At 42.2% G+C, this 15,459-nt stretch overlaps 1 protein-coding gene across 14 annotated transcripts in view; it reads left to right on the plus strand.

Moving 5' to 3' along the window:
* The window catches only part of npas1 (neuronal PAS domain protein 1), a 66,828-nt gene that overhangs the window by 14,245 nt on the left and 37,124 nt on the right, over window positions 1–15,459 (plus strand). For 2 of the 14 annotated variants that reach the window (XM_082503308.1, XM_082503305.1), the window contains exon 4: window positions 6,480–6,637. The exons of the other annotated variants lie outside the window; for them this stretch is intronic. The gene's annotated coding sequence lies outside the window, so the exon portion shown is untranslated. The remainder of the gene's footprint in view (window positions 1–6,479; window positions 6,638–15,459) is intronic. 14 annotated transcript variants of the gene reach the window in all.

Below are 15,459 nucleotides of genomic sequence, written 5' to 3' on the forward strand. Positions count from 1 at the left end.
CCATGTTTATCTGATAGCATCAGACAAGTTGCTGCAGATTTGTCAGCTAAACCACTTTGAGATTATTTAAGCTTTGTGACACGGCACATTATCTTTGTGTGAAGCAGCCATCATAAGATGGGTAGACTGTGGTCATAAAGAGATGGACACAGTCAGCAAAAATGCTCAGGTAGGCTGTGGCATTTAAACAATGCTGAGTCAGAACTAAGGGACCCACAGCCAAGAAAATATCCCTCATACCATCCAAATGGCACAACAGAAATCAAAGCTCATTAGACCAGGCAATTTTTATCCAATCATCAGTTGCCCAGTTATGGTAACCCTGTGCAAATCATAGCCTCAGTTTCCTGTTCTTGCCTGACAGGAGTGTTACGGGGTGGGCTCCTCTTCTTCCAGGTTTGACATACTGTGCATTCAGAGATGCTCTTCTGTATCCCTTGATTTTAACGAGTGGTTATTTGAGTTATTCTTTCCAATAAAAGTCCTTTTTGCAAGTAAGATTGCAAACACAAACATGTATAAAGTGTTATGTTTGCAAATTCACAGCTTTTGTTTGCTGTTGAGCAGAATCTTTTAGGCTGGCAGAAGTAAGATGGGCCTCTGTTGGCCAGTGACAACTTGGCAAGGGCTCGAGAGATAAAAAAGAAATATGTCTTTCCCGGTCTTTACACCTTCACAGATACTGTACAAAATCAATCCAGGTATACATCAGTTTAAAGCTTTAGATAAACATTTGATTCCATTTATTTTACTTGCAATAAAACATTTTACAGTAGAGCGACTACAGCTTTGATCTCAAATCTTGATTTTACTGCAAAACCATTCTGTTTGGTTACATACTAAAGACATAAAATAATGCCACAATAGCTGAAGGCCAGAACTCAAATCGCATTAAAATTCTAATTTTAACTACAGAACTTAAACAATGTGATCGTTGCAGACTTACAGACTGCACAGTACATTTGTCCAATTGCTGCCACCATCCAGTAAAGATAAGGTAATAAATGAACACTTTTTCCCTCCAGAGCACTGCACAATATAAAATAAGATTAAATAGGATGTTTTGATTGGGCTGTGCTCTCCATTTTCTGTCCTGTATTCATTTACAGGACAAATGACATTTAATAATTAATGCAAAATTCTGGCTTTAATACATTCAATGAATTATTAAAAATGAATATGATACTATTTAGTGGATTGCTTTTTATTTATCTGCATGCTTGGAGTGGCCAAGAATTATTACAATCACCATGGCAGCAAAAAGGGACTCAGCTTAGCTTTGCACTTGACTGCGACACTGACTTGTATGACAAAGTTTACACATTCGTGACTCAGTGTTGTAGAAACTTTTATTAACCCTCACGATAGTTCTATAAATAAATTACCATTTTAATGCAATAATCTAATGATTATTGGAATGAATGTGCACGATGTGTACGCGCAGACATGTTTCAGACGTTGATAACAGCAAAGAGACTGAAACTCGTGTGTGAATATAAATCCATTTATTTGCTGTGTTTTATACATTTTCTATTTTACTGGTAGATAAAACTAACTGTCATTTCAGAAAGTCTAACAAGTAATTTCACACATAGAGTTATGGTAAAAAGAAAGTTCACTCTGTCAGTGAAAGTTTTACATATCAGGGTGTAATAGAAAGTCATCCAGTGCTTTTATGGGCTTTAAAAAAAAAAAAAACTCACACGAACAACAACACATGCCATGTTACATCATTATTTATTTAACAAAAACTAAACCAAAATGCAGAAGCTGTGTTAAACATTAGCTTCACCCTATGATCCAGTAGCTTGCTGAACCACCTTTAGCAGTACTAGCTTGCAGTAATTGATCTGTGTGACTTTGTGAAGTCATTTTGGACCACTCTTCTTGAGGTTTGCAGGTTTACACACAACTTTTTTATTACATAACACGGCGACAGGACTGGAAAGTGAGGAGAGGACGAGCAGCAAAAGGGCCTGAGGTCAGAATTGAACCAGTCTGTTTCATTTAGCCTTACAGCAAATAGTTGCCTGCTCAGCCTGTGTGCTAAACCAGCACCCATGCACAGCTCTCTTAAGGTTTCTACTCAGCATTTCAGTAAGGTTGAGGTCTGGACTTTGACTAGGCCAATGCAACACCTCGATTCTTTTCTTTTTCAGCCTTTCTACTGTGAATTTGCTGCTGTGCTTGCGATCACTGTCCTGTTGCATGACATCATTTTGGGCCAAGCTTTAGCTGTCACACAGATGGCCTCATATACTCTGGTATACAGAGGAGTTCATGGTTGACTCAATGACTGCAAGGGACCCAGGTGATCTGGCTGCAAAACAACCCTGCTACTTTACAGTCTTACTTCAGAAGAGGATATACAGAAGAGTATGCTACATTTAAACACTGCTTCTGGCTTCAGTTTTTGGGCAGATAAATAATAACTCAGAGTAATGTGTTATGTGTTATTGATAAGATCTGCTAAAGACCAGATGATTTTAAAAAATATCCTGAAATGTAAAAACTTCGAAATAAGAGGTTCTTTTGGCCATCACTGTAAGTAAATTCAAGTCCACATGCATCATCACACGGTACAATTTTTACATTAGTGCCATTAAAAAGAAACCTGTTAAAGCATTTCCTAATCTCTATGACATACAAAAAAATTACATCCCCTTGAGTTTAGTTTGGGTGGAACAATGGTGAGGTGGTCTGAATCTGGGCAGCATCCTTTCTGTGCGGAGTGCGTGCTCTCAATGGATGCTCCGGCTTTCCTCCACAGTCCAAAGACTTGCGTGTTAGACTGATTGTCAGTCTGGCTGTAGGTATGAATGTGAGCATGAATGCATGTCTGTCTCCCCACGTTAGCCCTGTGACAGATTGGCAGTCTATCCAGGGTGTTCCCCGCCTCTCGCCCTATGACAACTGGGAGTGGCTTCAGCCCTGTCGTAACCCTGAATTGGATAAGTGAAAGAAAATGGATGAATGTTGGGTATACATCCAGAGGATTTGTAGTCCATTTATTTTGTGAGTGTTTTGCCTCATTGCATAGCAAGTTGATATTTCTGCCACCGCTTAAAAAGCAACAAGCCTGTGAATTCTCTGCAGTCTTGCTCCTAAGCTGTGACTCCTCTCCTCTTCAACAGGCGTGTTTTGATTACTTGAGTAGCAACACGAACACGTCACCTTAGTCGTTACAACAAAAACACAATCTGAGTACTTTAACTCATTATAGGAACTTGTTGAACCCACCCAGATCGCGACACAGCACGTTGTTTCAATACTCACTATCGTCCCTCGTGGCTTGATCTGTAGGGCTCTCTAGTTTGTGAACAGCATCATTTCTGTGCGAGATCGGGGCCACGAGGTCCTGAGAAAAGCTAAAGAGAAAAGATGACAAAATAGAAATTAGTAGAGAGAAAGATAAACAGTAAGATGACAGTTTGAGATAGAGTGATAGGAATATACAAGAAGACTGCAGAGAAAATCATCCAGAGTGGAGAAAAACAGTGACAGGCAGTGGCAGAGTGGTGGGAGAAATGTAACAGACAGACTCAGGGTGAGCGAGGGAGAGGGAGACAGGCAGAGACAGACAGAGGGAGAGATAGACGAGCTGCGTGAGGATGCAGAGAGTGTCCCCCTCTCTCGGCTGCTGCCAGAGGCAAACAGACAGCCTCTCTGCTGGTGGAATGCTAATGCAACAAGCTGCTGCTCTCTTGTCTTCCCGCCCTTCTTTACCTTTCTTCTTCTTTAACTCTCCTCTGTGCAGAAAGTTTAGAGCCTATAAGACAAAAGCATAGACTTTGATAATGGAGACCCTGACCGTTTCATATTATTTGCACTTTATGTCGCGCCTGATTTGAGCAACCACGCCGATTCCTATTCTCTCTGGAAAGATTAATTTTTGGGGGCTAGTTAGTCGTACGTGGACGTGAGCGTGTTGAGGAGAATCTTAGATGAGTTGTTTTTTTCATCTCTCGTCGTCTTCTCGCCACCCCTGTGTCATACACTGACATCATGTTTGTCTGCAGCTCAGTAACTATGGCTACTGTGGTGTCACTTTTGTGTGTGTGTGTGTGTGTGGGGGGGGTAGGTGGGTGGGAGGTCAGCATATCGGTGGGGCAGTCGCAGGTCAGTCTGTCAACCTCTCTCTGTCTGTGTCACTGCTAGCTGACCTTTGACCCCCAGCTCTAAGACTCGGTCCAGCCGGAGAGACACAAAGCAGGTTTTTTTTCTCGCGACAATAAATGTCTCCTGGCATTATCTTCCAGCCACTTTGTTCTTCCATCATTTAAGACGTTCACATTACACAGAGAAATGGCCGCAAGTAAAAGACAGCGGCTATTTGTCCTCCGGAACTCCAGCGCATTTCCCTGCTGCGGCGACGGTCATCAGTTCTCAACTTTCAGGCAGGACATAACCTTGAGTGGAGCAAGTGGGTTGAGCATGCACCCCACCCCCCACCCCTTACTCTACGCCCCGACACGAAAAACCACACTCGCGGTCTGTCCGCCGGTGTGTTTGTCTGTCTGCGTGGAGATGGCAGGTTCTGAGAAATGGTGGCACGCTCTGAAGTGCGATCCATTTAGATAGCAGCGAGGTTCTCTCCCTGTGCACATGCACACACTTAGCTAAACACACGCAAGACACCCAGACACAGACGAGAGCATGCGTGCGCTTCCAAACACACAAAACGACGTGCACATGGGCACAAAGAAACAGAAACAGATCTCCCTGCTCCATATACACACACACACACACACACACACACACACACACACACACACACACACACACACACTATATGCAGCAGTCTCTTGACATGCACTTGCTTGGTTGACAAGTCATCTCAGATAAGCTTGAGTGGCAGGTAGGGAGTGTTGACTACCAGTGTGTGTAGAACACTCTGCTCGATATCACAACCTTATGATTATTGTGTAGTATTTATTTCATCAGATTTATATTATTTACTTCTAAAATAACAGGAACTCATTTCTTAACAGATATGGAGGATAGTATTTTTTTTCCCTCATCTCGCGCTTACTGTTCAGTTCATGTGGTATTGGGTTTATTTCTTTTTTTCCCCTCGGTTTCATTTTGGTTGTTAATTTCCCTGCCACCTTTTTCTATCTCAGTTCAAACATATTGCACTGCCTCCGTCATCTAGAGAGAATCTTGTCAGTTTTTTGGCAGCAGATGTACCGGTATGTTCAAGCTATATTTTGAGGATTCAGGCCTTGTATACCCTCCTGCATTCACTCCTCCTCTCTGCACTCCTCTCTATCCCCAGGCCTCCCCGTGCTCCATTCCTCTATTTTCTTATCTACTTTCTTCTCCTACTTGCTCCTCTATGTCATTGCCAAATCTCTCCTGTCTGCTCTTCTCTGTCTTCTCCTCTCCCTCTCTCCTAACTCTCTCCATTTCTTTTACGCAGCCTCTTCTCTCTCTATCAGTCTCTCTATTCTGTGACTGCTCTTGCTGGTCCCCCTGTGGCACACCGTGTCGTGTCCCTAATTTATTTATAATTAGTGCTCTTTGTCGGGATGCGCCGGGAATGTTAAAGTACACGCCACCTCGCTCTGGATACAAATGGGCTGATGTTCCTCCATCCTTTCTGCCCGCCCCAGCTGCCCCACCGACACGGCCACTGGGATGGACAGATCTTACATCTCAAAGCCAGACACAGGTTCTTAAAATTATAACGACTCCACAGAGGAGGAAGCTGTGCGCTGCAGGAAAAAAAAGGGCTATTTTAAAATTGGGCTTTAAAAATGTGTTAGAACATGTCAGTGAAATTCAGTTTGCACTAAATTTTTGTACTCACTTTTAAGAAGTGAGTGCACGTTTCTTAAAATCAACAAAGGAGAGAGGGCTGGCTGCTGCACCGCAATCAAGAAAAATATGACTTGATTGTGCAACATATTTGAAATTCTTATCTGCGCAGATCTTTTTTTCAATTGTTCTGAGATAAAAATGACTTAATAGGAGGGAGAGTTTGCAGGCTGACTGACACCTGCTGAGATACAGATACACATTGTCAGTGCACTCACCTGTGCCGCACCTGAATGCAAAACAGAATAACAAGATTGGACAACATGTAATCTGAAAGTGTAATTTATTAAACATCCTGTTGAATTTTAATGGCCATCACTTGTAAAGTTGACTTGTTTTGGGGATTCGTACCGCAAAACCCCCCCAAAAAAACACACAAAAATGGCCCACAAAAAAAAACACAGTATTTTTTTATCACACCACATTAATGTCAATGCCATCGTCAGACATAACGTACACGACCAGATGTGACGGCGCTGACAGGCTTGCTGTGTGTGTGTGTGTGTGTGTGCGCGTGTGTGTGTGATCAGCCAGGAAGAGCTTTTGTCCTTGGGCTGAGAGGGCACCTGGCTCCTCTTCCTGTCCTTGTGATCTCTCTGTTCCTTCTCTCTCGTGCCGCTCTATCCTTTCTCTATCTGTCTCTTTCTCTCTTCCCCCAGCTCGGATCCCTTCATCCCCCCATCTCGCTCACTCCCTCTCCTCTGCCCAAGGCGATGCCGTCCTGCAGGCTTTGATCAGGGGGCCAGGGAGGAGAGAGGAAGTGGGTCAGAAAGTTGTGCTGGAGACTGCAGGAGAACAAGGCTGGAATATCGAGTAGGTGAGGCTGGGAGTGGGAGAGAGGGAGAGATGGGGTAATCTAGTGAGAAAGTGATAGAGCGTGAGAGGGTGAGATAGTTGGGGGGGGGGGGAATAGAGGGAGAGTGCTGGTAAAGAGGAAGGGAGGAGGGGTGAAATGGGGCAACCGTGAGAGGTAGAGGGAGGAGTGGGGGCTGCCTGAACTAAACGAGTAGAAGCAGATAAAAAGAAAATGAAGAAAGCAACAGGAGGAGATAGAGGAGAAGGACGTGGGAAAGAAGAGGTGTCTTCATTTACTGAGAGGAGGAAAAAAAGACAACACATTTGTCTTGAACGTGATGCTCAGCATTTAAACAGCAGGTTGGAGGATAAGGCCCTGTTTTAACTAATCTACACAGTGCAGGACAGATAGTTCAGCCCAGTGTGTCTGCATGTATGCGCAAGCCTATGAATATGTGTGTGTGTGTGTGTGTGTGTGTGTGTGTGTGTGTGTGTGTGTGTGTGTGTGTGTGTGTGTGTGTGTGTGTGTGTGTGTGTGAATACAGGCAGTATAGCCCTGACTGTGGCTCTTTGTTTTTTTTCTATAGATCATTAAGATGCAAGCTTTATTAATATTCAGATCAAACCATTAATATTCGCAGAGTGTTTCTGCTCTCCTTGTGTCGTCAGCTCACCTGGGACTGGGGAGGGCAGAGGAGGAAGAATGGAGGCGTGAGGAAGGGGCAGATGGGAAGAGGGGGCAAAAAGAGGAGTTTACAGGGTAAATCAAGGAGGAGAAATACAAGATGATTGTCGAAGAGGAGAAAGGTGAAGCAGCGGTGATGACTGCATGTGACTTAGGAGGGAAGGGAAGCAGAAAGTACAGTGGAGGTGGTGGAGGTCCTGCAAAGGGTTGGGTGTATTGTGATGGACAATCTGGCCGTGCGGGGCTGTGGGGCGGGGTTGGAAGGTTGGGGTGTTTGGAGGCTCTACCACTGGGACCGTGAGGTGAGAGGGGTGAGGGATTTTAGAGGAGAGATTGGAAGCTTTGGGGTTTTGCTTGTGGAGTAATTGGGCCAATGGGAGGCTAACCATAAACACGCACACACACCAGCACTCATATATTTAAAAAAACACACACACGTCAATAGCACTTTGTTACACTTCTATATTTAAGAAAATCACAGCTATTCACAGTCATGCATGTGAATACATATTTTGATTTTATCAAGGCAAATAATAGCTGCAGAGGTACTCACCAATCACGGATCTGTGCAAACCACTTATACACGTATGCATGCAAAACATTAATGCTTTTACTCAGAAAACATAAAGATGTGCACACCTTTTGGGGGCTTCATTTAATTGTTTGAATCAGTCGCAATGTCTTACGCTTGTTTGTGAAATACCGAAGCAGCAAATCATCACAATTAAGATGCAAAAATGGAAGACAGTGGCTTTATTTATGGTTGAGAAACAAACAATTAATTATCGAGTGTTGTCAGTTCGTTTAATCAATTATTGACTAATTCTTTCACCTCTACTCACATTTATGTGAATACGCGCCCTTTATTATCTCTTGTATGCATACATGTACCCCCCTCACGCACACATTAATACACACAGCAGGCACTCCAGTCAGTTACAGATACACTCAGGCATGCACAAAAGCGGACAGCAAATTAAAGTGGTAATTACTTTTAAGCCCAGAAAGGTGAAGGATTGTATGGCAGGGAGCAATGGGTCACTGTTGAATAGAGAATAGCGATGCAGGCAGACAGTGTGAGAGGCAGATATGCAACTCAATGAAATATGGAGGAGCATATTCAACAAAAAGGAGAAATGGCTCCTTAATGGCCACATGCCCTCAAAGAATTATTGTCTGATAGATTTGGAATATTATCTACTCTGTGGCAGTTATCTTCAAACACCCTTTTATGCCTTTTGTGCGCTGCTGTATAGGGAAGGGGAAAAATGCAACCTAATGGTGTCATTTTGGTCTAATAAACACCAGTAAACTGTTGTTTATGTGCTCAATTGTAGGACTTCCACTTTAACAGTTGCTACTTGAATGTCATGGAGAAACTACCTCTTAATTACTTAGAACAAGACTTGGAATGTTATAATTTTGCTTTAACAGTTATGATCAGTAGCAGAAGGTGACTATTATCCAAAAAATCTAAGATTATTTATCTGGTGCATTTTGTTGATTAATCATTAAAGATCACACAATTAGTCATTGTCTGCACATTTAGATACGGTATGTTGAAATTCATTGTTTATATGGTTGGTTTATTTTTGGAAGTTTTCAGCAGAACAGCTTCATTTTCATTCAGCGCACAGACGCAGTGTGTTTTTGCTGCCAGTTTCGCTGTGTTTACTTTCTACGGAAACAGAAAGTAGGGTGTGTTAGGTCAGGGGACACGTTATAAATCTCATCTGTCTTTAACATAAAACCGCCACAGGTTTTCTTCCCATTGTTTGTGACCTAAGCTTAAATAGCAGCCATAAGTTCTCTTTTTGTAAAGTAAAGTAAATAGTCGTCACCTATGATCCCCGAACAGAAGATGTTTTTTTATTTCCCAATAAATTTCAGCTGCATCTCATGTCAGAGTTTTTACGCCAAGTCAGATTTTGGGTTAAGAATGAGCGTTTATGCTTTTAGTCTTTTCTGTAGCCTCACTTTCCTTCCTTTCCTGCTTCAAATAAGGAATAAGCAATAAGTAAATGTGAATATAGTGTACTTAATTATAAGTTTACTCCTCCCACTAGTTAAAATAAACAAACTTATTTAGTAGTTAGAGTTACCTGTCACATGGCAGGAGCTCAATACAGTCACTGAGTATCAGAATAGGGAAGAATAGTGGCTTTCTGTGACACTTCAGAGCAAAGCGTGTAATAGACACGCCAGTCCATTGTGTCTATTTCACGCTTTGTCTCTCCAAAACGTGAAATGGACATGCATGCAGAAGTTACAGCAGGAGGAGAGAATATATTTAAAGGGAAGAAGTCTCTAGTGAGCAAGGAAGGTAAGAAGTACATTCCAGAAATGATAAAGCTAGGCAGCTAATATGGATTTACATGTAAATGTGTCAGTAATGTCCGTTTAAGCGCTTTCCCGTGATTATTTTCATATTGGCCTGAAATAAAATATCTCAGCAGCTTACTGCTACATACTGAAACTGGTAAAGTGTCAAATGGACACAGTGGACCAGCGTGCCTATTACACACTGTGTCATGATACTGTGGTTGTTGGGGTCAGATGGGCAGGTCTGAGTATTTCAGAAACTGCTGATATACTGGGACTTTTCCTGCACACCAGTCTCTAAGGTTGATAGGGAACGGTCTGAAAAAGAGAAAATATCCAATGAGCAGCAGTTCTCCGGCTGAAAGTGCCTCGTTGATGTCCAAGATCACAGGACAAAGACCTCCGACATCAATGTGAAGCCAGAATGTTTCAAGCTGAAGGGAAGGCAACAGTAACTTAGATTGCCACTTGTTAAACCGAGCAGGCCTTTGGCATTACATGTTTACAGTCCCGATCAAAAGTTTAAGACCACTTGAAAAATCATATTTTGCATGACTGGATCTTAACGAGATTCCAAATAGAACTTCAACGTGCAGCAAGAAGAAATGAGAGTGAGAAAAAACATTTTTTTGAGCATCCAATTTATTGCAGTTATTTTTCAAATGGTCTAAAACTTTTGATCAGGACATTTTGAAAGAGAGAGATATTGACATTTTGCTTGGTTGGTGCTGCTGTTGTTAGGTTAGTTCTTAGCTGGACTGCAGCATGTGACAGTTAAAAGCTGCACTTTATCTGTTAGCAGTGGCTCATAGTGAAAGCACCCATGCATTTTACTCCTTGTTTATATCCCTCCATCTATTTTCTTAACACGTTAATTTCACCTTCCTCTCTCTCTCTACCTCACTCTGTTGTTGTGACTGCTGTCCCTCCTTCTGGACTTCTCCACAGTGGGTGCTAGCAGCAGCAGCCGCCTGTAAATGTGAGGCCTGGTTACTGGTTGGTGCTGGTACTACTACAGCTAACACGCCGGTTAATTTGACATGTTTTGCTCTATCTAGTTTTTAGTTTTAGTTTTTTAGCTCCATTTTTTCACCACTTCTTCCACATTAAACTTCCACAAGTTGCATCTGTGCACCTAAGGTATAGGATGTAATGAAAATGAAAGAATGGGCTGCTGTCAGTGTTTGTACGGCCAGTGTGAACTTTGCTATAATAATGGGGGATAGTTTCTTGCTACACTTAGGATCTTTTAGTACCAAAAGTGTTTCATGCAAGTTCCACAACCTTCCTGGTGCTTTATTGCGCACAGCAAAAACAACAGTTTTTCGTGATTTTTAAAAAAGCTTGGTCTTTTAATGCATGTGGTATATTTTTAGCCCCCCTTACAAGATATTTCCTTTATCACTAACCTGTCTGCACTGCTTTCCTGAAAGGGCAGTTTACTGTCACTACATCGAACTTACCACAGCCGATAGCATGTGTAGACAGGCGGAGAAACAAGGTCAGACATGGGTGTGACTGTCTTGTTGACTGCTACAGTCATTACACGCTATACCACTTGCATGTGAAGGCCCACACTTACAGAAACACACTGAGTAAGGATTTTTTCCCCCATTTTTAGTCTTATTTATTCACCTGATTTAATTACATTTCTCATTCAGCAGGCCGTGTTAATTCTCCAGCTGCAGGTTGTGGTTTATCTTATTTCCAGGAGCACCCTGATTTGTGCAGGGAACACCTGTAATGCTGCTCTGCGAGGCAAGCCTCTGGTGCTAAACTCAGCCTGTGAGGGCTCACTGTCACAAACACAGACACACACACACACACAGTCAGATATTCCCCTCAACTCTCCTTCAAGGACGCCTGGGGAAGACTTGGAGGACAAAATCACACACTCCCTCTACCAGCACCTCAGACGCGCCGCACTTCTAATGCAGACAGAAAACCTCCTCCAAAGAGACTAGGCACACACAGCTCTCTCCCGCGCAGACACACACTTAATCTTACACACACTCAGAGTTGTAGATACACCAATAGTCTGAAAGGCCTTGCCACCTTTCCATCCATAGGAAAAGCAGGACAGTTTAGTATGTGCCATTTTTCTTTCTTTTACTAATTCTTGCGCTTTCTTGCTCTCAGCTGTTTCAAGATGTTGTGTGTGAGTGTGTGTCTGTGTTTGCATGTGTGTGTGTGAGGTAGAGGGGGCTCTCTGGGACTCTTTGACGACCTCATTCACTCCCTTCTTCCCCCCACCCTGTCCGCGCCACAGTCGACATGCCCAACAATGAGGTTGGGGCGGTGGGGGGAGTCAGACAAAAACCACTGAATGCGTCTTCATTTGCCTGAACTTTTCACACGTCTTTTCCCTTTTGTCGCCGGCCGCCAGTTCACTACTGTGCTGCGAGCCACTCGGCCAGTTTCCGCTGGCGAGACAGCCAACCAAAGCAGCACTTTTCCTCCTCCCTCCTCTCTCTCTGTCAAACCCCCCCCCCCCCCCCCCCCTTTCCACAATGTTAAGCCCATTTTTAGCTTGACATAATCTGAAATGGTACTTAACTGAATTTATGTCTACCTCAGTGCATTAACTTCTGCTATTTCCTCTTTTATGTTGCTGTTTTTTGCAGCGGGTGCAGCGACAGAGGGAGCGGGAGGGAGGGAGAGATTTGAAACTCAGACCACGGAGTAGACAGCCTATCAGTATTCAGTAGAGAAAGTGAGTGATGGAGGGAGAGAGACGGAGGGAGAGGGAGAGGGAGAGAGAGAGAGAAAAAAGAAGGAGGAGGGGGTGATGTATCAATATTCTGAGTAGTGTTTGAGGGCAAGGGGAACGAATAGAGGAGAGGGGACGGGGGAGGAGGGAGGGAGGGAGATTGGTGGGAGAGAGAGTGCTTGAGTGAGTCTCTGAGTGTGATTATTTGTTCAGGTATATGTTTGCATCTTTGATTGAATGTGTTTTTGTCTCTCTCTGTGTGTAGATTTGTTAGTCTTAGCATGCATGGACTATGGACAGTAGCTGTATGTAACTAAGTGCCCTCAGTTGCAATTTTTGGACGTTGTACTTTTTAAAAAAAAGTATTTCTATTCTACGTGTCATCAAAGGTGTTATTTAATTCAGAGTAGAAGGCAGCAGGCTTTTGCTGACTGGCTAAATATTTCAAATCTTTGTGAGAATCTGTTCAAATCAGTTATATGTCTATGGCAGCTGTGATTGGTCAACTCTGGAGAACAGACGAGGACTATACTCATGACAGCCCAGTCCATTAAAAGTGGGGGCTGTAATGCTCAACTTGACCTCTCGATATCCTTGTTTGTTATGTTTGCGTCTTTAAACAATAATGTAAAAACATATTTTAAACAAACTCGTTTAGCTCCGAGCTCTTCATCTGAGTGTCAGGCTTTGCAGAAACCAGTGTTTTTGAACATCATTTCCCTCTTTTGTCTGTGTTGAATTACCAAATCCAAACTCTAAAGATAGTAACACTGCGTCTTGAGCTATACATTTATGTTGAGCCAAAGCCTGATTTGCAACAGTCAGATAACAGCAGGATGTTTCTGTTTGGTAAATAGTACATCCCTGAGAACGTGAGTTAAAAGGGAGTTTTTCCTTCCCAGTGTCGCCAAGTGCTTGCTCAAAAGGAGTTGTTTGATTGTTGGTGTTTTCTATGGATGATTGCAGGCAAGAGATCAAAAATTATAGCGGACATAATTACACATTGTTCTTGTCTGCACCTGTCTCTGTCCACAACCGAGCAAAAGACAAGAAAAGAAGAGGTCTGTGATGTGCTTATGTCTCCTCAGCACGAAAGTAGAAAAAATAGCATTGAAAACCTTTCAGAGAAGTTGAAAGCCCGGGGATTAGATACATTCACCTCTTTATTTGAAATTTTGTCTGTCTTTAGTTTGGAAATCCAACCTTACATCATTATATATATAACAGAAAGTAAGGTTTTAGAGGTATTAGGGTAGAGTATAACTGATACCCTTTTAAAATAGGCCTACTTCCGTCTTCATTTGCCTTTGCACAATGCCTGTAATGATCATGTTTACCTCAAAATTTGACCAAACTTTTGGCATGATTGGCAACCCGTCAAGATGGTTCAATTAGTCCGCCTTTTTTATTTGTTTATTTTAATTTAATCATTCATTTTGCAGACAGGTGATGATTCTTATCCCTACTTTTATTTTTTCATGTCTATTTAAGTGCTATTTATGACACTATGTTTGCACTGAAGCACCGCAGCAATTTCCTAATGTTGTAAACCTGCTCAACATTTGGCAATAAACCCCTTTCTGATTCTGATTTTGTTATTAAATGGGATATGCCAAAAACAAGCAGTCGATGGTCTTGTAGTGAAGTAATATTGGGATAAGCTTCCTAATATAATTCTAATTCAAATCTTGCTTTTTTAAACTTTTTTTTACACTTTAGAGTGAAATTAATAAATGATCATTGGTTCTTTTGTGATTATCACAGCTTTTAGAGTTTAAAAGGGTCCAGAAACTTTTATATTTCTGAAGTTCTGCAAGTAAGAGTGCCTGCAAGAGACATATTTAATGACATCTTACTCTGTGTTAGTAGAGTAAGATGTGATTAAATATGTAGTGTTGCAAAATCAGTTTTACCCCGGTTTGTTTTATTCCTCGAAGCTTCCAGAGACGGCACTGGACTCAGTAGTCATTTCACAAAACCTTTATTCATCTTTATTCATCTTCATTTAAGCGTGCATCTTCTAGAAGGGAAGACGAGGCCGGTGTCCCTCTGCAAAATCTTCACCCCTTTGTTAGTTACAGCCAGCTTTATAGAAGCGACCCCATCATAAAACCCCCATGGTGTGCTGCAAACTCTGTGTGTCTGTGTGTATGCACGAGCACGTGAGTGCCTGTGTGTGCGCGTACGCGTATGCCTATGTGAGTGCACGTGAGTGAATGTATGTGCGTACCTGTGTGTATGTGTGAGTGCACGTGAGTGAGTGTGCGTGTGGATGTGTGAGTGTAACAGTTTAAGCGCTGTGTGTGTGTGTGTGTGTGTGTGTGTGTGTGTGTGTCTGCGTACGTGACTTCCTGGGGGTCATAAAAGTAACCTCACCCAAGCTACACCAAATTCCTTTAGACCACATACAAAACAGAGTTAACATATTACAAATATTGAGACCACCACTCTGCATCCACTGGGTCGTTGGCCTCTTGTTGTCTTACATTTACAGATCAGGTGGAGAGTCTCCTGCGAACCTACTTCTAAGTTATAACAATTAGGAGTTTTTATTAAAGGTACAAGCATCAGCAACCCCCAACTGTAGCTTCCTGACTCCTTTTATTTATGACACCAGACCCCAGTGTCCATAAATTCCTTTCTCTCTAAACAATTACACACACTCTCAGGCCACAGCTAAACCAAACTGAAACACAGACCAATCCTTCCTTATTACTGTGATCTAAACAAATTTAACACATTACATTCTAATAATTATTTTTTTGTACTCACTGTAGTTTATGCTTTCCAGTATGCTTTCAAGGTAAATACTTTGAACTTAGCAGCTCATTTGTGCATTAGTTTGTGAACTTTATGGAGGTTTACAAAATGTAAGGTCTAAGTCATCATCCCTGAGCCTAACCTTAACCCTATGCTATTACAATATTAATTCTTTGGGGTTTTTTTAATTGTTCTCCAAAGTCTTGTTAATCAGAAAACAAAAAAAGTAATCATTCCAACATGCATAAAAACTATTCTTTCCAAAAAACATCCTTTTTTGCTTTTCTCCACAACAGTGTTATGGTTCTGCTAGTCACTGAAGGTGACTTGCCTAAAATAACCTCAGTTAATCACAGTGTGAAGTAAA

Source organism: Aulonocara stuartgranti (genome assembly GCF_965226115.1).
Source record: "Aulonocara stuartgranti genome assembly, chromosome: 14".
Lineage (NCBI taxonomy): Eukaryota > Metazoa > Chordata > Actinopteri > Cichliformes > Cichlidae > Aulonocara > Aulonocara stuartgranti.